The sequence below is a fragment of the Meriones unguiculatus genome, chromosome X (genome assembly GCF_030254825.1).
Source record: "Meriones unguiculatus strain TT.TT164.6M chromosome X, Bangor_MerUng_6.1, whole genome shotgun sequence".
NCBI classification, from domain to species: Eukaryota; Metazoa; Chordata; class Mammalia; order Rodentia; family Muridae; genus Meriones; species Meriones unguiculatus.
The window spans coordinates 121960603-121984871 of record NC_083369.1 but is presented as its reverse complement, the minus strand read 5'-3'; the positions used below and the strand labels follow the sequence as shown (position 1 = coordinate 121984871).

General features: G+C 41.0%; 1 protein-coding gene across 5 annotated transcripts in view; it reads right to left on the bottom strand.

The window, feature by feature from the left end:
• Nucleotides 1-24269, bottom strand: part of Hs6st2 (heparan sulfate 6-O-sulfotransferase 2) — a 285624-nt gene that overhangs the window by 3507 nt on the left and 257848 nt on the right. The gene's annotated exons all lie outside the window — the stretch shown is intronic.

Genomic DNA, 24269 nt, shown 5'->3' with positions numbered 1-24269 from the left:
AAGCAAATAACTAATGGAGGTGAAATGGAGTTGATAAAGGGACTAAAATTCTAGTGTTTGTTATGAGAGATGCACAAGCATTTTTTTCCCAATAACCTTGTCTAATCTAGAAATGTTATTTAAAAAAAGAAAATCACATCAAAACTATTTGACATGATACTCTTCATTCTGGTTATTGCCAGAATATCATGGCTCATCTGTTAGAGAAATGGAATGTAAAGACAAACTGAGCATCTGAGGGCCTCCAGGAATATACACAGTGGTTAGTCAGACTAAAATAGGCATATAGCTGCCAAATCTACCTTTCTTTTGCTCTTTGCTTACACAGTACCATTCCCAGGATAAGAAAGTTAACTCTGTTGGTTCCAAAATATCCTTTTTCTTTATTCAGTGAACAGGCAATCAAATATAAGAACTGCGCAAGCTTTGCTGGATGGCTATCTCTCCTTTTGAGTTGCAAATAGATAAGGCTCTCTGCAGAACAGCAGATGAGCAGACATTCAAACTTACTGGCAAACACACTCAAACACATACATAGTACATATATACTTATGCCCCACACTGCAGACACATCAAGGTCTATGTGGTTAGGCATAATCACATAATCAAACAGAGAAATTCCCCCTGTAATTGTGCTTTTTTTGTGAGACATGAATTGCCATTCACATACAGTAGACGAAAGATGAGGTCATTGGAAGGGTATATTTGTGGTAGGAAAACAAGAATAAATACTGAGTATTCATATTTCTCGGGGAATGGCTTGCAACTTTTCTGATTTCGTCATTCCCATCTGAAGACATTGTGGAGGTTCTCTGAGAAGGAACCAGAGGAGACTTTCTCAACCTCCTGATCTATTGAATATTCAACAAGGAAAGGTTCCTCCCGACTCAGACTCAGCCTTCTGGAACCTTCTTGAACCTCAGAGTTTCCTACCTTCTATCCTCTGTGTCTCTATCATGTGGTATGTGTGGTGCTTCATCTCACTTAGAAGATGATACTTCCTTCAAGTTCAGTTCAAGTGGAAAGCTAAGCCTACTGCTTAGTGATGGCATTCCATCTTGCCCCGTGTTACCATAGCACTTCCATACTAAGGCTAAAACTGTTGTCAGAGTGAATTATAGTTGCTCATTTATATCTCCACTTAAACTGTTTTCTATAACACAGGCTCTTCCCTGCGTTTCCAGAACTGTTGTGCCTCCCATTCCAGCTTGGCAGTTTTTCTTTGTGCGTGATTCAAAACAGAATCTTAAAGTCCTTTAACTGCTTATTTAAGGAACTGTTCCACATAAGAGAGGAAGTACAAGGCTAAGGACATGCCTCACCACAGAAAAATTCTTGATCATATGACAAATACTTTATACAAATATTATCACAGGAAGGTTTTCTTTTTAAAAAATAACCTTATACATTTTCATGGGAAAAAAAACAATCATTGGGCACAGAATCTTGGAGTAGGAATGAAGAGTGGTTCAAGAGTGTCTTCATTCATCTCTCTGAACTGTTTCTAGAATAAAATCTTGCTGATAACACTAAAATGTATTTCTAAAAAGACCCATTACTAATGAGTAGAGTTTTTGTTTCTCAGCATCCTTTAGGAATTCAGATAACCATTGTATCCATGGACTCTTTCCATCCACTCCTAGTTTTGCTTTTCATTAATTTCTTTGTTCACTCACAACATATTTGTGGAGCCTTTATGCAAATCACAAGGCAAGATTTTAGTAGCAATTAGCCTAATTGTTAGGAAAATAATACTTAATCCAGTAACAAATTTGAATTAATATTTTAGCTAGTTTTTGCAGGCATGCATTGTCACCTTCATGCATAGCTAAAACAGCCCTCTTTCCCTAATTTGCTCTGAAGTGTCTACAGTGACACCTTCTGGCAAGTCTTAGAGTGCACCACAGTGCAAATTTTTGGCTCTCCCTTCCCCAAACTTAACCTTTTAGATCAGATAGAGCCAACCACCGAGATGAATGTCTGAATCATTGTTGTATGAGCACTACTCACACATGAAAAGAATAATCACTTGTAATAAACTTCTGAAACAAATATCACCTGTATGAAATGAGAACATGGACAGTGAGAGCAGTCTCAATTTCCATACTGTAGTATTATTATTGCTACACACACATACACACACACACACACACACACACACACACACACACACACATCTTCCTTGATACAGCAAAAACTAGAGATTATGTTAATAGAACACCCTTCCAGAGAAAATAGTCTCAGGGACCTAGATGGACTCAATCTGATGCTGCTGAAAATATGACCCAATGGTGAAAAGGAAGATGTTTGATAGACTAGTTTGCAGTTTTCATTAGTGTCTGAAGTGACCTTGTGTGCTGGAGGTGGGAAAACAAGTAAACATAATATATTGTGGTCCAGGACGAGGGCTCAGTTGGTAAAAGTGTTTGCTTTGCAAATGTGAGGACCTGAGTTCAGGACCCTGTAAACTAGAATTGTGAAGGCAGAAACAGGTGGAACCATGGCATTCACTGGACAGAGAGATTAGTCTGTCAGTGGACATTGGAGATGCAGCTAGGGCCATGATACAGGAAGCTGAGCGACCGGTGTCAACAGACAGGCTAGAAAACAGGAGCAAGAACAGAACGTAAGAACAGCATGTCGATAACAACTTTAGCTCGTGTAAAAGAAGAATGAGACAAAGAAAGAAGAAGAGACAGAAGGGCATAAAAAAGGGCACAGAGGCAAAAAAGCTGCCCAACTGATGGGAAAACAGTGTGCAGATAAGGAGAGTAGCAGGAACGGGAGAGGGAGGGGTGGTCAGGGCTTGGTTGGAACAGGATTTAAGTGCTGTAACATGGAATTCTTATACATCTATCATGAAGTTGCTGACAAAAATAAATGGGGAGGGAGAGTGAGCATAAGTTAAAGGTGCTTCCTAGGTTTCTGGAGGATAACTTTGGGAACTTGAAGTAGACTTGATGGGACATTTGAGTCAGCATTTATAGCCCCAAAATGTTTTGTTATGCTGTGTCTTTTTCCTCTGTTCTTTATAATACTTCAATTTCCCTTACCACTCCATTGTTTATCTCTGTATATATCCCAGTTTATTGGAACATGGCCTCTGTGCATGATCTGATAAATGTTAAGATGGGCCAGCAATCCTCATCTTGACACCATATCTTTTCCTGTGCTCTCAGATCATGATCACAATGGAAGCCATGCCAAATCTCTGACATAGCAAACAAAACTGTCCTATTTTTCACATATATATCATTTTTACATTCATTTACTTATTCATCTTTCTATCTCCATGTATGTGCACATGTGCGTGGCACCTGTGTAAAAGTCAAAGGACAATTTGCAGGAAGAAGTTCTTTCCTTCTACCATCTGAAGTCTAGAGATCAAACTTAGGTCATTGGACTCGGCAGTAAGTGCCTTTACACACGGCACCATCCTGCTGGCCCTACAATAGAAGGTTGTCAGCCTTGGGCTGCCTTGTGCCACAAGAGGCATCATGGCCATATGGGTGCATAGAATGATCAGGCATTCTGTTAACTCAGGAAACTGATGAAGAGATTTGAAAGCCAGTCATCCTGGATTGATGTAGATTGCTTGTGACCTTACTTAATTTCTTTCTTTTGCAGGAGGCCCAAGCCTCTGAAAATGCATCTGGATTCTGATTATATCCCCTAGTATCTTCAGCACACTTTCTTCTTGTTAGCTATGTACACATCTAGGCACTGATTAAAATAGAACAAGATGTTGCAGGTCTGTGGTATTTGCTAGAAATCCCCCTTCAGATGGATATAAACCCAACTGGTACTATGAAACAGACTGGCTTAATTTTCAAAACGCAAGACAGGCTCATCCCCAGGAAAATCATACACAGTAGGTTTCACTCAGTAATAATTGGACAGTATTGTATTGCGACCAAACATGTCATTTAATTAAAATGAACAGGTTCTGCATTGTGAAATTGGCGTCATGACTCTCCCTCAGTTTGCTGGGTTAATAGAATGCCTGATTCTCATTCAGCACACCTGTATGCCCATGGTGCTTTTAGTGGCACAAGGCAGCTGCTCTCCAGGTGGTCTTGGATTAACAAAATCTTCCCTTGTTTCTTGCGAGTAGTTTTTGAGATAAGTGTGGAATGTGCTTGGAATGCAATATACTGAGATAAATAAGAAGGACTTGCCAAAAAAGAGCTTCAGCCTTGCTCCTGTCCTTCCTAAAGAACACAACATCTAGAATTAGGGAGGGATTGCCCAGAATTTGTTCCTTTGCCCTAAAAGTACAATGTGCTTCAATCATTTGTATGAGACACATTGTCTTTCAGATATAAAACCCAGAGGTTAATTTGGTGGCCTTCTACTGTGGCCTAAGTAAGGTATGCATACTTAATATCTTCTGAGACAGAATCTCACTAAGAGGCTCAAGCTGGTCTGAAACTCACTATATGATCCAGACTGGTCTGTAACTCATGATCCTCCTGCTTTAGCCTCCTCAGTAGCCGGATTTCAGGCATGCACCACTACCACCCCTGGCTCTGGCATGCACATTTACAACTGTGCACATCAGGTAGATTTCTCGGACCATGAAAGATCACAGAGGATCTTGGCTGCTTTTGATCTTTGCTGCAGTCTGTGATGGCAAGTTCACTTCCCATAACTTGTGTACGATTGTGTTCTATTTTGTTGGGCTCAATACTGTGAGCTTCACATATGAAATGTCCTGTCATTGATATGAAATTATGGAGACAATAGGATCCAATGGGGAAAAAAAATCTGTGTAAGCAAGAAACTCGTGGCTAATCCACAACTCCTGTCTCAGGAATTATTTCTATCTAATCAATTCCCCACGTCCTGCTGACCCTGAATCGTAGGTCTCTCAAATCCAACTTTTGTGCTACTTCCCAGGTGGCAGGCCTTTGTTGCTTCACTACTGGATCACTGCTACAGCAGTGTCAGGCCACTTTTATGCATCCAGCGCCATGCTACTTCCACAGCCTCACAAGAACTACATCTGACCTGTCATTCTGAAGCAAGTCCTCTCAATAATGCTCCCTAAAAGATATCATAAAAACTCAGATCTTCTGCATTAGACATAGCCACGTAGAACCCAGTTTTCTATTTGTACAGTTCAATGAGAATACCTTTCACTGTGCTAACTTGCGGATATCGACAATTAAAAAAAATAATGTTTGGCAGGTACAACTGAAAGGAGCAGTTAGAATTGGATTTTTTTCAATGGGTTGACTCAAGAATATTGCTAAGCATTCTACAAGGCCTAGCACCCTAAGACAAAGAATCATTCATCCCTCAAATGGCAACAGTTGAGAAATTCTGTTCTATATTTTACGCTCCAAGGATATAAAAATACTTTTCATTGTTCAAGTTTATCACAGTCAATGACTCTACAAGGCCCTTGCCTTTCTATATAGTGCACACACTCTTTCAAATGGCATCTATTTATCCTTCATAAATCACATAAAGAAAAACTTCAAAACTCTACTCAAAGGTTTTCTCCTCCATGAAATCTTTCTGAACAAAATAAGCTCCCCATCTCTACTGTGGTTGCTCTGGGCAGCTCCTATTGGAACATTCACTAAAATATGCTGTGATTGTCTAGTGATTTTTCTGCCTCCGCCTTTGGACTATGAGCTCTAACAAAGTAAAGAATATGTATTTTTAATCAATATAAGCTCCTAGCATAATGTTTGAAATAAAGTAAGTGATTAATGAAAGAGTATTGAATGAAAGCAGCCAAAGGATCAAAGCTTGGGGGTGGACTGGAGAGATTGGTGGAAGGGGTTGCTAACAAGAAAATGAGTATCTTATTCTTTGATAATGAAAATCCACTAGATGTCACTATTTAGTAGCAGATAGACCATTTTGTACGGGTGGTGGAGCATTTACGAGCTGGTTATATTCAGCAGCTGTACCTGATTTCTTATGCAGTACGACACTTTAAAAGGAAGTTGGGAAGATCACGGATATTAAAAAAAATAAGTGAGTAAAAAGCAAGAACCATGCTTTTCTCCTTGTTTTACTATTTACTTATTCTGCATTAAGAACCTGAGTTGTAAGTCATAGAAGCTTGCATTTGTCACAGCAAGATGAAACGGCTGCAGCAGCAAATCATCTGAAGCAGTGACCCCTGAGAGATGCAAGGCCTTACCCAGAAGCCACAAGTTGCTGATGGTCCCTGAGAATGGAGAGCACATTCATCTGACCCCTAAAGAACTCCCTAACCCCAATTAAGAACAGTCTGGCTGTTGAGAATGGACACTTCCTCATCCCAGGCCCATAGCTAAGAGTGCTTTGTGCCTGTCACTTACACATTAAGAAATGGAGACTCTAAGAGGAACAACATGACTCAAGGTCATGCCTCAAGCTATTTTTTTCCCATTTCAGTTCTGAGTCAAAACCCCAGGTCTTCCAGCTCTGAGAAGAGGTGAGAGAAGTGTTTCCAAACATGAGAACTTAACACGAACACCATCATCCTATAACACAGTGGTTCTCAACCTTCCTAAAGCTGCGACCCTTAATACAGTTTCTTAAGTTGTGGTGATCCCCAACCATCCAATTAGTTCCTTGCTACTTCATAACGGTAATTTTGTTACTGTTATGAATCATAATGTAAATACCTGATATGTAAGAAATCTGGTATGTGACCCGCTATAAAAGGATCATTCGGCCCCCAAAGGAGTCAAGACCCACAGGCTGAGAAGCATTGCATTGCTCTAGGCACTTTGGAGTTGTCCACCATTCCAAAACATGCATCTCAATATTAGTGAGATTAGTTTCTCTTGGAAACTAATTTTCAAGGATTTCTCTTGGAAATTCTGCCACATTCCTACACAATGGAGCCAGAGAATGTCTGGTCTAGGTGTGTTGTCAGCAATCAGAAGTCTTTCCAATCAAGTGAAGCCCTAAGTGAAAGAAAACCCAAGCTTCTTCTGGTACTGATTGGAAATAAGGGGATGCTCCTTTATGTCAGGGACAATCCGGGGACCATTCCTGAACAAAGTTCTGAGCATCAAGCTGGAAATGTTAACTTTTCTTTGAGGCCACTGGTTCACAAAAGGCTATCATAAGATTTTTCTACATAACTCGTAGAGGAAATAAATAGTAAAACCATTTTTTTTTTAAGTGGAAGAAGGCCAGCAAACTCATAGCAGTTAAGGTCATAGGAGTGATCAATAAAAAGTTAATTTAAGAAAGGAAACAGTTTCTTAACTCAAATCAATAGGAGCAAAATTTTATTATACCTTTTAGCTTACCTCTGAATTTTTTTCCCTGAAAGTTCAGTCTTTACACACCTTCCCTTGGTTTTGGAGTAATGAATAATGATAGAAAAACATGAATTGGTAGTTGGTGGCCCTAAGTAAACTCAGCAGACAGTAGGGGGTATACATGTGATTGGGTCATTAATGCTGAAAGTCTGGTTTCCATCCTCAGTTAAAAACGTCTGGAGTAAGTGCTATGATCCTCTCCGTGAACGTAAATAGCACCATCCAAGCAAGAAGGGTGACTTTTAGTTCAAACAACATTAATATGTGAGCCTAGGCCAAATAAAAAAATACAGTAAATTGAATTAAAAGCAAACATGCCTCTAATGGGACCAGATCCCTTCAGCCCTGAAGATGCTGTTTGAATTGATTTTCTTGTGTGGCTCATTTATTAGCAGTCCCCAAAGAGGAGTTCCATAAACGCTGTGATCAGCAGCAGTGGCAGCAGCCTCCTTAAAGAAGAGTGGGGTTTAGCAAGGGGACTACTTTGAAGCAGGTGGACACTCATTCAGATGTTGTAGTTTTGGTACATTTGCCACAACAATCCTGTGGCTTAGGAGTCAAGCTTTATTTAGTGAAAAGTGTGAGATATCACATTTGCAGATAGTAAGCTACACAGAGCATTGATACCCATGATTTCATTTCATTGTCTTCCCATCACCAGAAGTCCTAAATGATGTGGACACTGAACCTGTACTCTTTCAAGTTAATACGCTGGGCTCATCATTTGGTTTGGTTCATCCACGAAGCCAAGTGGGACTGGACCAATTCTTAGGGATTCATAGACCCCCTAGGTGATCAAAACTCACTATGCTCACTCAAGGGAGCATCTACTGAACAGAAAAGTGTCCTGGAAGAGGTTGAAGATCTCATTCCCACTATATAAGTTTTGTTGTTTTTGTCAAAGATGGAACTCATGTATTATTATGGTCCAAGAAGAATAAAATGCAGCCTAGGCATGCATTGTACTATACTGTCTAGATGGATGGAGCATACTCCATGACACTTAGACAACAACAAATACTCTTAATGTCAGGTGTCTCAATATGTTTCCTAGTCTTTAAGAAACATGAGGCTGTATTCTTCTTTTCTTGGAGAGGTTTTAACTGTTCTTCATACCTCATCCAAGAGAATATTTCTCTGTGTATGAAGTAACATCTTAACAAATTGGTCTCCCATCTCTGGTTAATTAGCAGTGGGCCTATTTGTATGTGATATGGGGAATGTCAACAGAGCAAAAGGCCCTTCATTAAAACAGAAGCATGTCTTTTGGTGACATCTTCTACAGAGCAGACAAATGATTCAATTTTTTTTCCTTTATGGAAAAGAAAGACTGTTAATATGTCTGAATTCAAATTCAAGATGGAGTTTTTCATATAGGGGGTATAATTTTTTTTTAAAAAAAAGTCATTTCCCTCTTTCCCAAAGCCCTGTAGGTTTCAAAATACATAAATCTAAAAGGTTTTGAAAACAGTGAGGAAAGTGAGTTGTTTTTGTTTTTTTTTTTAACAAGATGTGAAATTCCAAACTTTATGACCCGTGCTCACCAGTCTTTACCCAGAATCCACTCAATTGCTTGGCATCATGAGGAGCTTTGTGGCTTGTACCACTTCCCCATTGCCTCTCTTTTTGCGTTCTAAAATGATGTTGTGAGTTTTGGTTCATTAATACCCCAAGCGTTTTTGACGCGGAGGGAACTTTTAGAGAAAACCCCTTTCAGTGTGTACACGAGGTAGATGTGGCGGTAGTGGTGGGGTGGGGAGGGCATGAGGGATAAAATCTCTCTAATTCGCATGCAGACTAGTTGGTAATTGATTAACAAACTCAGGATGCTACCTAACTTGCCTTCCAGAAACCCCTTCCTACCCACACCCACACGGTATTTCTCGGGGTTCTGAGTCTTATTATTATTTTTATGTGACATTCCATGCCGACCTGCCACACACTGAGGGTGGGCATCCAAGGCCAGTGAGAAGAAGTGGATCTCTTCTTTCATCCAATGCTAAAATGAGTAGTTGGGAGTAAGGAGAGGAAGTCTCATACCCACGGCATTAGAAGCAAGCAAGGAAGCTTCTAAAGAGCCTCTGTGCAGTCACTATGCTTTATGTCTTGCTCTTTCTGATGCTGACCTGGAAATCCACTGTGTCTGTCCTGTCTTTTGATTGGCCAACACGATCTCTATAAACTGGAAGATGCTCTGGGTTTCAGTAGGAAGTAATATAACTAGCAACCTAAGTGATATCTGATTCAGGAACCTACACATCTATGGAGGGAAGAGAGTGTCTTTTGACCTTTGTAGCTGAGGGGCTTAAGAGTTATTATTATTGCTGCTGGTGTTGCTATGTGGATAAGCATATTCAGCCAAATGGTTCAAGTCAGTCATCCTTCAAAATTATGCAGCCAGATACTGATTATCTGGTAGATCTATAGAAGTTCTGAGCCCAAACACTTCAGTTACCATAGGCCAGGAACAAAATCAACCTTCTGCGGGTCAGGACACATGAAATAGGAGGCAGTTGGTTATGACAGGGTATTAAATTATTGGGGCTAACCCTGTGGTTTTGTGCCTCCCCTATAAAACCTTAGGAATGGGAACCAAGCCTTTCAGAACTATAGGGGCTTGCGGTTGGAGTATAGCTGGTGACCATTCTAGCTCACGCTTTTCATCCCACAAATTCAGAAATGGATAGTCTGTTCTCCCACCCCCTCCAGACTGTGAGAAATGCACATGGACTCACCTTTTTAGAGACCTCCACAAAGGCACAGAATCACATGTTAAGTTGTTAATAAATATTATTTAGAGCAATTTGAAGCTGGCTTCAGCCCATCCCACTCATTTACCCAGGGTCTGCTATATAGACACCATGTTTGTTTTCAGAAATCATTAGAGGAAACCTCATCAGAAAATATGCCTGCTCCCAGCATTGTGCTATTTTCCAGAACAGCACAAGGAGAAGTTTCTCCTAAATGAAGACCGTGCCTTGGGTTGATTTTTTTTTTTAATGAGCTCCAATATTGTTTTAAGGTGCTGAGAAAAAAACAAATGAAGTGCAAACTTTGGCTCTAGTCGGGAGACACAGACTTCTTAACTACTTCAACTGGAAAGAATTGGAACCATTCAGGACCTCAAGGGCTGGAGGGGTCATACAGGTGATTCCCCTGGAAAGAGTTTCCTTTAGTTATTCCAGCTGCCAAAGGCATACCTCCTGAAGAACATGGCTGCAGCACATGTGTGTGTGCAAATCCGCATTAGTATGATAGCCTCATTAGTCTAGTAACACTGTCTTCATAGTGACAAGACAGAAAAATGAACTCACCAGTCTGCCATCTAACCTAACAATCCAACAGAAAGTTGGAGTGAGTGCAGGAGAGTAGAGGGACTGAACACATCAAGCTACCGCCTTGGCAGAAGTTGTTATCTTTAAAGTTAGGTTAATGTGAAGGCTATACATTCTGTGTGTTACAGATCTATCTATCATGCAGACAAAAGATCTTGGACAACCATGTTTTCCTTTGTAGATACAAAAGGGGACCTTCTCCATAACTGGTGGTGCAGTACTGAGAAACCAAACACTGAATGCCCTTATTGTCACTTTCCAATGCGCAGTATGCTCCTGCAGGTGGCAATTCAACATCACATTGAAATGTCTGGAATCCCAGAGAAAGGCATTTCAGGACCAAAACATTTCAGATGGAGTTAATTTATAGTGCATGGAGTCTAACACCAATGTATAATGTAAAATGTAAGTCAGGGTTTCGTTTTGTTTGGCGAATATGTAAACATCCCACAATTTTTGACAGAGTAGAAAGTTTAAAAAAATGGCACTTATAAACACCATCTTGCATGAAGCAGAGTCTTACTTTGTAGAAAAAGCAGGGCCGTGCTATTTGTCATGCTGTGGAGCAGTTCTTAGAGGGGAATGGCTGGAATTTCCACACGCCAGTCTATGCGCACTCAGCTGAGAATAGTGAAAGCTGTCTTGCATGGAAAATTATCCACTTGCTTCAAGGCAGCAGTCAGCCACAGGTGAAGAGGAAAAATCTGTATTTTGCTCAGATCCTCTTACAGGCTACCTGCTTACGTTTGAGCAAGAATGACACACCAAGACTCTAAGGACTTGCCTGTCTGTGGCAGGGTCACAATCCAAAGCCAAGTCTCCAACTCCTTGCTCAGGTCTAAATATTTTTTTTTTAATTTTAAATTATTTGTTATAGTTTACCACTACTGTCACAGCTGCTGCTACTGTTGCTGCTGCTACTACTCCTACCACTACCATTACCACTACTACTACTAGTCACATGATCATGTGACTAGCAAACAGAAATCAGCTTTGCACAAAGGCAGCTCCATTTCTTTTCACTGACTGATCTCACAGCCATAAAAAAAATGGGCTCACAGGCAACGCTTACTTCGAGCGAGTTCTCAACGTAAGGCAAATACTAGAGGGGAACCCCATCCTTGTGTTTTCCATTCAATACTGACACTGAACTTGGGCCAATGGGAAGAAGCTGCATTCACTGATGGGATATATGTTCCAATTACATGGCAGGGCCTCCCTTCTCATGTTATCTTTCTTACTAGATGTGAGGTTCATTCTCAGAGATGGTGACTGTGAGAGTGGATTGAAGGCCATGGATGATTGTTCTGGATGACACCCTCCTGCCCATATTGGCAGTACAGAAAAGTTGTCTGAAGAAAATCTACTGCTATCAGTCACTAAGAAGAAAGAGAGTGGAGGAAAGAGGGAGGAAGGGAATGACAGAGGAATGGAGAAAGCACTATTTGGCCCAGTGATATGGTAATAAAAACTGGGCATTTCTTTGATCACTTGCTCTTTATGAATAAAACAAGTTACAGAATACTTGGTTTACACATAAGAAAACTACACTTCTAAATAATAAGGCAATTTGCCCAAGGAGACCCAACTAGTTGGCACTTGGTTCAATCCCCCGCCTTCAGTGTTCTTTGGCATAGTAAACAGTAATGCCAGAAGAATTCCTTTCTCCTTTTTTGTCTCACCAACTATAGACTTGTCCTAATGAGCCTTAAAAGCCACATAATTTGTCACCTCTCCCATCTCTTAGTACAGGGTCAGACATCTTACAAGAGATCATCCTTGAGGGATAGTTTACGAACTAGCTGCCATGAAACCTTGAAATTTCCTAGGATGTTCCTTTTAGCCTTCTCCTACCTGCTCTATATCAGTTCCCTGTTCCACTCATCAGAACTCATGGGCTCTGACCTCACACCAGAGAAGCCCTACTCTTTCACCACCATCCTGCCTCTAATAACATCCTTCTATCTTCTGGCCCCAATGTTGGGCCCTCCCACAGTAGTAGACAATGTAACAATCAAAATGCCACCTGAGAGGGGGGCAGAGGCTGTTTCTTTCCCAGTTCTCCCTGAGGCCTGAAATACTCTGCCCTTATTTGCTGTGTCTTCTTGTCCTATACTGTCAGAAGGTCCACCTGTGCAGACAACGTGACATTTGCCATCCCTTGTCCCAGGTCTTCAGATTAGTGAGCCTTCCTGCCTGGTATCCTCTCTGTCTCTCTGCCACCCTCTCCCTTTGTTTTTGCATAAATTATTCAAAACCTCAAGTCTCAGAGGAAATGCATTAACAATACATTTGACCATCCCACCACCTCTATAACAGCACCAGAAAATTTTTGAGAGAAGGAAGCATCCCTAAGGGCAATACCAGGCCCTCTTCACGTAGTGCAGAAAGTTCAGGGAGCAATAGGCAGAGTAGCATGGGACAGAGGCTTTCCCAGAGCCACGGACTGGTTACTGTCTACAGAGAAAGGCTGCTTCAATAGTCATCATCAATAGGCCTTTTCCTTTCTGCTCAAAGAAAGCAAAGGAATTTGAAATGAGGCCATTTGGTGACAGTTTGATCAAACTTTTCCCCCTCCTTTTCAGAATCATGAATCAGTCATGAACACAGTAAGTTAAAGCAAGATTTGATTTCCCCAGGGCTATTTTTGAAGTTCCGTTGTTTCCCCTTCCCACCTCCTTCCATTTAACATTCATGAGTCAAGGTGTGGGGAGAACACATCGACCTTCACCTTCAAAGTGGAAAGAATGTACTGACAGTTGATATATGGGCAGGTAAGCTGTGGAAAGGCTGGTGTTACCGCATACCAAGCTGTGTTTGGATGATGAGGGCGTTACGCTGCAGTGCCCAACTAGAAACCTGGCTATTTCTTGGTTCATTTTCAAGGATTAAAGTGCTATTGCTCCGTATCTTTCTAAAGGTATCACACCCTCTTTCTCCTTTTGTCCTAAAAGAGATTTTTTAACACACCAAGCATATTTGCTTTCATTCTCACTATATCCTCATAGCATGCCTATAAAATAGACAGGTCTTTTTCATAAACACAGGAATTAGTGTACAGAAAGGTGAAAGGTCACATACCTAGTAAGTGATCAAGTTGCATATATCTTAAACCCATGTCTAGACATCCAGACTCATTTTGCTTATCCAGTGCCACTTTGCTTATTTTTAGAATGAAAGGAATTTTGTGTGATGTCATATGGAGCATTCTGCAACTCTTCACAGCACAAGAAACCAAAGCCAGCCTTGTGGGGTGGTATGATTTCAAGGGTGCTAAGGAATAGAGTCCCTCCATCTCATAGTAACCAGAAGTCCATAATGCAAAATTTATGCCCTTTGTTTAAGTATTCGCCATGTGTGTGTACATGTGTGTGTGGTGTCTCTGTGTGTTTTGTTGGGAATGACAGAATAAAAAGTGGAGAATTATAAGTTTTTAAGACATCATTTACTTAGAGGGGCAACTGCAGGACCTGCAAGACAGCCATCCTATGAGCTTACAATCAGATTCCATATTGAGGGGAATTGGTTAGGATGGAAAAGGAGATATACAAACCATGCATATTACAGAGCATCAAATTCACAGGAAAATATAGGAAGCTAAGAAGGAATAGAGAATACCTGCAAGAACTACACTAGGGCTGAGAACCTCTCAATAATCTGTGGTTTAAAATACACATGCTATGCAGAAGGGAGATATGGGGACCAGCAAGAGTGAGAAAGAAGAAATAGGGATAAATAAGAGCAAGGTACAATAATAAATTTTGTGTACTACATATAAAAGTAATTATAAATCACAGGCATGTGAAATTAGAACTACAAAAGGGAAAGCCCAAGGTTTTGCAAGGAAAATTATCAGGCTGAATTTTGGTGAAATAATGCCTGTGACTTTGATCACTAAGGTATTGGTCCGCTTTTGCCTTCTTTCTCAGCACTGCTCCCCTGACTATAGAACCACACACATTAAACAAACTGACCTCCTGCTACTTCACGGCAGCTGGCCACCAATGGTTCATGCTCTCTTCTCCAGTTACCACAGGGTCTGTTTTCTCTCTGCCCAAATAGCTTATAGGAAACCCACAGGAAATGTGTTCGAGAAGTGTGTATGAATGCCCCAAACCACACAAATATTTTTCCTTTAGAGTTAGGTGAAGCCACACATATGAAACCCATGAATACAAAGCACCAAGTGTACTGTCTTCATAAGGCTTTTTTCCTTCTGATACTCACAGCTCAAGCCACCATATATTCCTATGAACCTCCAGAAAATGCTGTCTAGATATCCTTTAGAGCAGGTCACAGGTCACAACCTGTGGTTTGTGACCCCAAGGAGTCACATATCAGATATTTATTCACATTACAATTTATTTTTTATTATTTTTAATTCATTTATTTTATGTATATGAGTGTTCTATCTGCATTTACACCCCAGAAGAGGGAATCAGTTCACATTATTGATGATTGTAAACCACCATGTGGTTGCCGGGAATTGAACTCATGACCCTTGGAAGAGTAGACGGTGCTCTTAACTACTGAGACATCTCTCCAGCCCCCACATTACGATTTATAACAGAAATAAAGTTACAGTTATCAAGTAGCAATGAAAATAACTTTATGGTTGGGGGTGACTACAACATGAGTTGCTGTATTAAAGGATTACAGTCTTAGGAAGGCTGAGAACCACTGCTATAGAGGATCTTGCTCATCCAACCTTGTAGTCATGCCTGAGTCTTTTCTTCCCTTCAAGGTCATAGGCATTTTATGACCAGAGCAAGTTCTCTTTCTCTGTCTTCCGTTTTCTTCCTATGGACCTTGTGGGGCCAGGATCATGCAGGAAATCCAACCACTGGCAAATGCTTTGTATGTGAGAGTCTCTGGAGTTATAACACCTTGGAAGCAAGTTCTAGAGTATATTACTTAATGTCTCTAGAGTGTGGCTCTGCCCCTCTGGAAGTATCTACTTCACAGAACTGTGATTCTTCAAAGGACCAGCCTACGCAAACTGCTTAGGAAAGTGCAAGGCACCTGGTACAGATTCCCCAGTCTCTCACTACCATATCAGTTTGCTATTAGCGAAATGCGCAGTTCTACCAGGCTCCGTTTAGCCACAACCCAACAGAGTTGTTATTCTAGAAGCAAAGGGAATCCCATTAGGAGGCCTTTGGGCAAACTCAGTTAAATGACCTGACTCCCACTATATTTACAGTGGCATTTGCTCCTCAAAATGTAAGGAAAGACAGGAACTGGTTTCAACTTGAATTGGATATTTCTGTGGCCCACACACTGAATGCCACCAAAGCCTCCACTCCCCGAACAGCAGTTTGTGAAGATGGAATAGCGGCAGTTTTTCATTTTCCATAGTCCACTCACCCTTTCAAGAATCTCAATGCCTCATTGATTCATAATACAGTGCATAAAGATTTCATTTTTTTTCCTGCCCACAGTGATACATTATGGAGGCAATCTGTTTTGCCACTGAAAAGTTTGCTTAGTAGAAAAATTTGGAGTTTTGACATTCAGGAAATTACAGTCATCTGTAAAACACGATTGATATGCCAAGGCTAACATTTTCATTGCACTCTTGGAGCCAGAATAACTATGATAAAATATGTGTTGCCCTACACACATTTCAGGATTTTTAAAGGAAACATTAGTTAGTATTGGGAACTTGCTTCTCTGGGCTCCAGGATTACAATGGTAATAGTGGTCTGTTGCTCCCACCTCACCAGCATAGTTCCATGCCCAAACCAAGACTCAGGTGCTATGACAATGACTCAACCCCTGTTCCATCTTGGTCCTGGACTGAGCACGGGAGCTGTTTGTTCTCAGGCTGCCAAGGGAAAGGAAATCGAGAGAATGAAGTCTAAGAATTCCACACACCCCCATTTTGGAATTCTCAAAAAGTGCACATATAACTCAGGCAGAACCAGAAACTGAAGGATCACTTGCGCTTATACTTTACAATTTGGGCTAGCTTTGAATTCAAGGTGATCCTCCTGCCTCAGTCTCCTGAGAGCTGGGATTATAGGTTGCATGCCACCATGGACCTTTTCATTGCCTCATTGCAACTGCAATTTCCTAAATGATACCAGAAGCCTGCTGCTCTAGATTCTCTATTTGTTTAGTATTTGGTTTTAAACTGATAAATACTGTGGGGATAGTAGAGGGGTTTGGATGTGATGCATCCCTTGGGATTAGGTTGGGAAAGGTTATGAGCAGTTTCTCCTTGGTCCCCAAGCACTGGGTCTCATTGGAAGGGCATATGAAAAACTGTGGTTCCAAAGTAGACAACAGGTATTGTTGTCTTGGTATTTGAAAGTTGCTTAAAGTCGATCCCAATATAGCCTTTCCGGTACTGGGAACACACTGTACATGAACAGTATGAATAGGTCTGACTCATCAAACAAAGAGTTTAAAAGCCTCAAAGAATTCTTACCTGCATCCATACTCAATTGTCACAAGTGCTTTCTAGCCTTTCACAGTATGTCAGGCACAATTCTAGAGGTTTAAAGTGTGTTTATTCAATTATTATAACAAATCTACAGGGTAGGGACTAATTTTGCCATCATTTTAAGGCTAAAGAAAACTAAGGCACAGGAAGACCAAACAACTTCTAAGTCTCACAGCTTGCTAGTAAGAAGTAGAGAAGGATTCCCTGCAACTGCTTTCTGTTCATGATCTTGATTGCCTTTCACAAAGAAAATAAATTTAAAGCACAAGACCTTAAGTTCAGTACCCAGCGCCCACATGAAATGCTATACATGGGGTATATGCAGTGTTGAAGAAGGAGAAACAGGCAGATCTCTGCATTTACAGGCCAGCCAGGCTAGCCTAGCCAGTGAGCTCCAGGTTTCAGTAAAAGACTCTGTCTTTTAAAACAAGGTTCATGGCTCCAGAGGAATGATGCACAGTGTTGGCCTCTGACATCAACATGTGCATGCATCTGCACACAGAGACACATGGATGCATGCACATGCATATACACACAAACACCACTCTGCCAGGCTAGGCTTTATTGTCCTCCAGAAGGTTTCTTTTCTATGATGTTTCTTACAGGAACAAGGATGACTGACAAGAGGCCAGAAGGGGAGGGGGCACAGGGGTTGGAGGAGTGCAGAGGAGGCTGAGAGGAGAGGGATGCTGAGAGGAAAAGCAGATAGATGCTCTTCTTCCTTACAGCAGCATCCAAATAGCCCAAGTTGGCTTGGTTCTCCTCATCCTGGGGCATAAGCCAGGTAACAATGCATGGTTCTGACCTAACACAGGGCTCTAGCTAGGTGACCTTATTCTCAACAGTCTTGGAGATATGTCATGACCTATTTCCCTAGTTCTGACATGTGTTATTTTGATTTATCTTCTAACTAAGCTACATCCTCTTTATAGGTCAGAAGTCAGCCCTTAACAGGATTATTGCTGCTCTCAAATCTCTCCCTGACCATTACAAGTAATCCTTAGAGCCTACAGACAATGGACACATTAAGCCTCTGGTGAGTGCAAGTTCACTAGTTAGCAGGCTTTATTAGAAAGCAGATGAAGCAACAAGACAGAGAGAAATGGTCATATGTGGAGAGCATAGATGCTGGGGAAGAGGGTGTACAGAGACACTGATGTAAGAACCCCCCCAATTCCTTCACATAACTACCCCCCAGAGTTGAAGGGAGAGGGCCCCAATACATACTGGCTTTCATGTAATCGTTCTTTTCTTTTTATATGAAATACACGGAGGCAGAATTGGTACTTAAATACTCCCAGGCGTTGAGTAAGAATGCCTTTGTAAGTCACCTCAAATGCTGCTTGAAAGTAGGTTGAAAGTAAAAAAATAATAATAATAATAATAAATGTACAGGCAAAAATAGAAAGCCGTACCCCCTGTTTATCTTAAGGATTCTTATACATTGATTTAGAGAGCTTTATTACTCTGTGAGTCACACATTTGGTGAACAGCACATTTTGAACTTTAGACTCCATAAAAAGAACCGAATGGATTGTTGCAAAGTACTCCCGATTGGGCCCACTTGTCTTCAGTTCCCAGAAGCCCAGGAAAGCAAGGCCTTTGGCAGCCTCTGCAAATACCAGTCCGCGGGCAGCCCCAACATACTCCCCCAGTAGAACCCGCACTGTTCTTTGCAGCCCAGCACCCTCCACAAAGTTCTTCAGCTCCATCGATTCAATCTCTTACCCACTTAGTAATTTTCTTCATTTCTGTCCCTAGACAGGTTTTTTTTCGCACTTCCCTGTATTGTTCTGCTTCTTCTATCATGGGGTGATCGATGACCCAATAGGCATTTACATTTACAAAGCAATTGCATTTACATAAGATAATGGTTATCTCCGGCTAAAAGAGGCCCAGCTATAACACACATATAATAAGGACGTTACCTATTCATCATTCATATTTACAGCGCCTTAAACAGAAGAGACTGTTCTAGCAACTGGTATATGAGAGAGCCCTGTAAAATTTATCACTAGAAGTAATCAATGAGTCTCAACTAATAGATTCTATAGCTTGAGGTAAAAATATACAGAGGTATAATCAAGTATATATTTAGTGCTTAAAGTTTGCTGAATTTAATGCGAGCATTCATTGATTTAATTTAATAGAAAGATTATATAATCAGGAAGTCAGTAGCAATTGAAAATGGCAAGTTAAGCCTTTATTCAGCAGGGCATTTTGGTAATATCTAGTAATGGCAGGATATTCTCATTTAATCGAATTGAAAATGCAACATATATTAACTTACAAAAACTTAATCAGTGTGATCGAATTAAAATAGGCCACTGCCACACCATCAATTTCTCAGAGATTTGTGGTGTTAATGATTTAAACTTAGGTTTCTTCTCAAGGGAGCCAGGCCCAGAATCTTTTTTTTTTACTAGGCAATTAGAAATCTTCATTCTTTATTTTGAAAAATGTTGCAATGCCATTATTGATGTTAATTTTCACAGAGCGCAGAATAGTAAACAGCATATGCTTGAGATTTTTTTCTCTCTCTTTCTTGACCATCACTGTCTTCCCTGTGGGATGATCATTAATCTCAGAGCTGTAGCTCTTACGAGTGGTAATGAAGTTTAGCAATGGTAAATTGAACGTTTTTAAATAGATTCATCGGGGGGTGGATCTCTTCCCTACCTTTTGCAAATGAGCTCTACGTTTCACTGAAAAGAATTTGCTTAAGGCAACATTAAACACACATACACACACACAAACACACACACACACACACACACAGAGAGAGAGAGAGAGAGAGAGAGAGAGAGAGAAAAGAGAGAGACTGAATTGGTCTGATGTCCTCAGTAGAAGAATACAGAATTAGGCCATTTCTATTAAATAGGCTCTTAAAAGAATATCACAGACACTATGTGGAAAGACATGAAACACTTTTCCTTTTTTTAAAACACACTGCTCCAAGCCTGGAGCCTTAAACTGCAGTAGCATTAAAGTACCTGGAAAGAAATAGATGTTTCTGGCATCATTGTTTCTGTGGATACGGGTAATGAGGGGCTGTCAAGCTATTTGTTCTGAAGTCAACAAAGTCTGTTAAACTCCTCACTTAATAGCATAGAAAGCATAGACCCAGAGAGGCTAAAGGATTTTCTCGAGGTGACAGAGCTAGACAGGGTCAAACTTAGGGACAGAAGTTCAGTCTTTGCCTTGGTTTTTTTTTTTTTCTATCCCAGACTGCATCTAGCTTACTCTTAAGGCACATGCCAAATCTTTGGAATATGCCTTTAACCTCTCTCCCTTTCCCTCTGTCTCCCCCTCTCTCCTTCTCTTCTCAAAACTATCTATTAATAAAGTATTTTTAAGGCACACTTAGCAATAAGTTCCAAGGTAATAGTTCTTGAAAGACAGACGGAAGAGGAAGTTCAGATAAAGGAACCAACTGGACCTGAGCATTCCCCTCTGAAATCTCACAAGACTCGGAGAGGTGCAATGAGACCTACACTTAATTCAATATAAAATTCCTTAACAGAGAAAGGACATTTCACTTACAGTAAGTTCAAGGATCTTTCAGTTTCTAAGAGAAAGGCATTTGTTTTTCATCCATTCATTTTTTCAAAGTAAGGCCATCACTTAAATGTTTTCTCATACTCAAGTCAGCTGTTATCCTTGGTGACCTCGCAAAAAGAGGAAGCAAAAGAGTAAGCGCTCCATCCCAGGGTGCACTGCTGTCATTCCACTGTGCTTATTACAAATACATTGCAGACATATCTTACCTTAGCCCATATAATACAAGCTCATTTTGTATTTGGTGAGACTCTGTGGAAGACAGAAGAGGTACACCTACTATGCCTGAAGAGGTCATAGCTGAAGAAACAAGTAAACAGAGGGTGGATTACAGTGCTAAGAACTAGGTTTTGTAAGACTTCACCTGGTTTTCTCCAGTGTTTATGGTCCTCCAACCTGCCGAGTCTCTGCTTGCACCTTTCTTACAAACCCAGTTTGTCCTTCTTGTCTACTTATTTGAACGGACTAGAAAATAAGATGGACAGGAGCAATCACCGATGTCATATGCTTCTGACTCATTACACCAACTTCCTTCTATCTGTCTATCTTCAGCCACACAGGCATGCAGCGCTTACACAGAACGGGGGCACAGTCAAAATTTGTCGATTGAATTAATAAAATTTTCAGTGGCGCAGATAGTAGATAGTGAATGATTAAATGATAAGTGGATATTATTCAGAGGTTGAGATGTTCTCAGAGGGTACCAGGAGAGACGAGATAGAGGAAGGCACATTCATCATTTTTAAATGTGAATAATAACAGGGATTCTCCTTAATATGGTCTGAAATGTTCAAGAATATTTGTATAAGTCGTCTTATTGACTCCTCAAGACTTTCCAGTATACATTTCAAAAAACCAGATGGGAGAATTTTTTTTTTTAATTTTCGCCAAATGAAATGATAAAGGCTACTACCGTTATACAATGTGTACCTGTACTTATTGATTCAGCTTACCCAACACTCTCACCTTTAGTAAGCTCTCAAGTCTTGCCTCAAATGACTGGACAGAACACAGAACACTGGTTCACACAAAGAAAGGATATAGTAAATACACTGTCCTAAATCATTGAATCGGGTTGTTTCTTTACATTTCTTTTAGTATTTTCACCAGTTAGAAGCTAAACCAGGAACTGAGCAGGAGGAGGATAGTGATCAGAAGACACAGATTCTGTGGGGAGCAATCAGAAGGCAAGAAAATCCTCACTCTTTCCTCGCTCCTGCTTAGTAACTAGCATAAAATGTGGTGTCCAGAAATGTATGAATGCCAATAATGCCTTCACACTATACCAATCAACCATTCCTCTCTCCGATGACAACATACCTGATGCAAACAACTCAAAAGGAGGAAGGTTTCATGTGGGCTCACAGTTTTAAGTAATGGTTATGTATCTTTGTTGTAAGACACAAACTCCAAGGGATAATGACACATGGCAGTTCAACTCAGTAGGAAGGCCATAGGGAAGTAATGGGGGAGAAATGGAGGGAGGGAAGGGGAGAAAGAGTGAGGTAAGAGGGACAGAGAAAGAGAGAGAATACAATATTTGAAATACAATATTCAGAATACAATATTCGAAAGCCTGGACCCTGGGGCCCCAGCTCCTAAAAGCACATTTGTTATGTGCTTTTCGTTACAGTAAAGCCACTTATGCAGTTACTGCTTTCTGAATCTAGGCACTAAGCCTGCAGTACATGATCCCTTTTCAGGAAAGTTCATGCCCCCAAACCCAGTAAGGAAAACAGCGTTTCAAAACAGCAAGTCTCTTCTCTGCCACCAAGTGGAGGATAGAGAGCCAGATAACAGGGAAACCAAAGTCACAGCCTTCAAATGTTGGGTATTTTCAAAGGTAAAGTTAATTACATTAATTATTTCCTAAATCATAGCTGCTAAAGGAGAACACTTGAGAAGCGAGTGTTTGGTGAGGCATTAGGCATTTTCTGACTGGGAAAGGACATCATGTGTTACTCAACAGTTTCTCTCTCCTAAGACAACTTCCCCTTGGGGCTAGGGAAGGAGAACCAATGCAAACCAGGCCCAATGAGAGCATAAAGAGGGCCTAAGTTTGTCAATATATATAGAAATGTGCTTTCCTCCCATGATTCCCAATGACCACTTAACATAGTGTACTTGTGAGAAGTCTTGGGGACATTCCACTGTTTGCTTTTTCACCCTTTTGGTGATGCCAGGGAGAGTAACAAGAACAATTTTATATGTTTTGTATAAGGCATATCCTGGGAGAGTAATGTAGGGAGGTAGTGGCAGCAGACTATGTTCTGGCAAAGGTTACCTATCCAGTTGGTGTGGTACCTGCTGTAAGGGCACAAAAGAGTCTGGACATCCCTGAAGGATTCATATCCATGAATAGGAAAAAGAAGCCAATGCTGAGTAGAAAAAATCTTGTTAACACTGCGCATGAACATCCTCCCCAGCCACTAGGAGAAAGAGCCACATAGAAGCAAGCCCACTATTCCCAATTCTTCTGTTAGAGTTCTGATGCTTAAAAGCAAAAGACGCAAAGTCCAGCATACTTTCATTGACAGCCAGGTTGAGCGATTTGCCATAGGGTATCAATTTGCTCCTGCAAGAGGTCAATCCTCTGATTGAACACCATCAAGCTTCCTTTTAGTTGAGCATTAATTCCTTTATGTACAACTAAGGCATGAGCTACATTGGCTAAATGATTATTCAGGGTCTGAGCAGTCTGCCCAGTATGACTCATGGCTAATGCCCTGGTGGTAGCTCCAACAGCCGTCAATGAGATGGTAGTAACAACGGTGGCTGTAGTTCCAAGATCCCTTTTCTGTCTGAAGAGAGTCATAGCGTGAAGGGCATCAATGGGCACAGGCACCCAGTGAGGCATGCGAGTAATCAGGGCATACCTAAATTTACTAGCATTCCAGCATTGGGCAAAAAAGCAAGATCATTACCACAATTACTTGGCTCTATCTGGCTAATAATGAATAAAAATGGGGGATATAGACAAACAGGTGTGGGCTTATAGGAAATATTATGAGAAGCCTTAACCCCTCGTTGGAACATCCTGCGTCAGTTCTAGAACTAGCAGTGGTGGTGTCCGAGGTCTGAGTAGGTTCAGGAGACCATTGCCCCCAGGGGCGAGACGTGCTCCATGCCAATTGACTAACTCCATGTTTTCCTCCAATTTTGAAAGTCATTTAAGGTTCTTAAATTATTTTTTCCCTTTTTTCTTAAATTTTTCATCAATTACACTTTATTCATTCTGCATCCCCCCATAAGCCCCTCCCTCCTCTCCTCCCAATCCCACCCTCCCTCCTCCCTCTGCTTGCATGCCACTCCCCAAGTCCACTAATAGGGGAGGTTCTCCTCTCCTTTCTGATCTTAGTCTGTCAGTTCACATCAAAAGTGGCTGTATTGTCCTCTACTGTGGCCTGGTAAGGCTGCTCCCCCCCCCCCCCCCAGAGGGAGGTGATCAAAGAGCAGGCCAATCAGATTATGTCAGAGGCAGTCCCTCTTCACATTACTATGTAACCCAATTGGACTCTGAACTGCCCTGGGCTACATCTGTGCAGGGGTTCTAGGTTATCTCCATGAATAGTCCTTGGTTGGAGTATGAGTCTCTGGGAAGTTCCCTATGTTCAAATTTTCTTGTTCTGTTGCTCTCCTTGTGGAGACCCT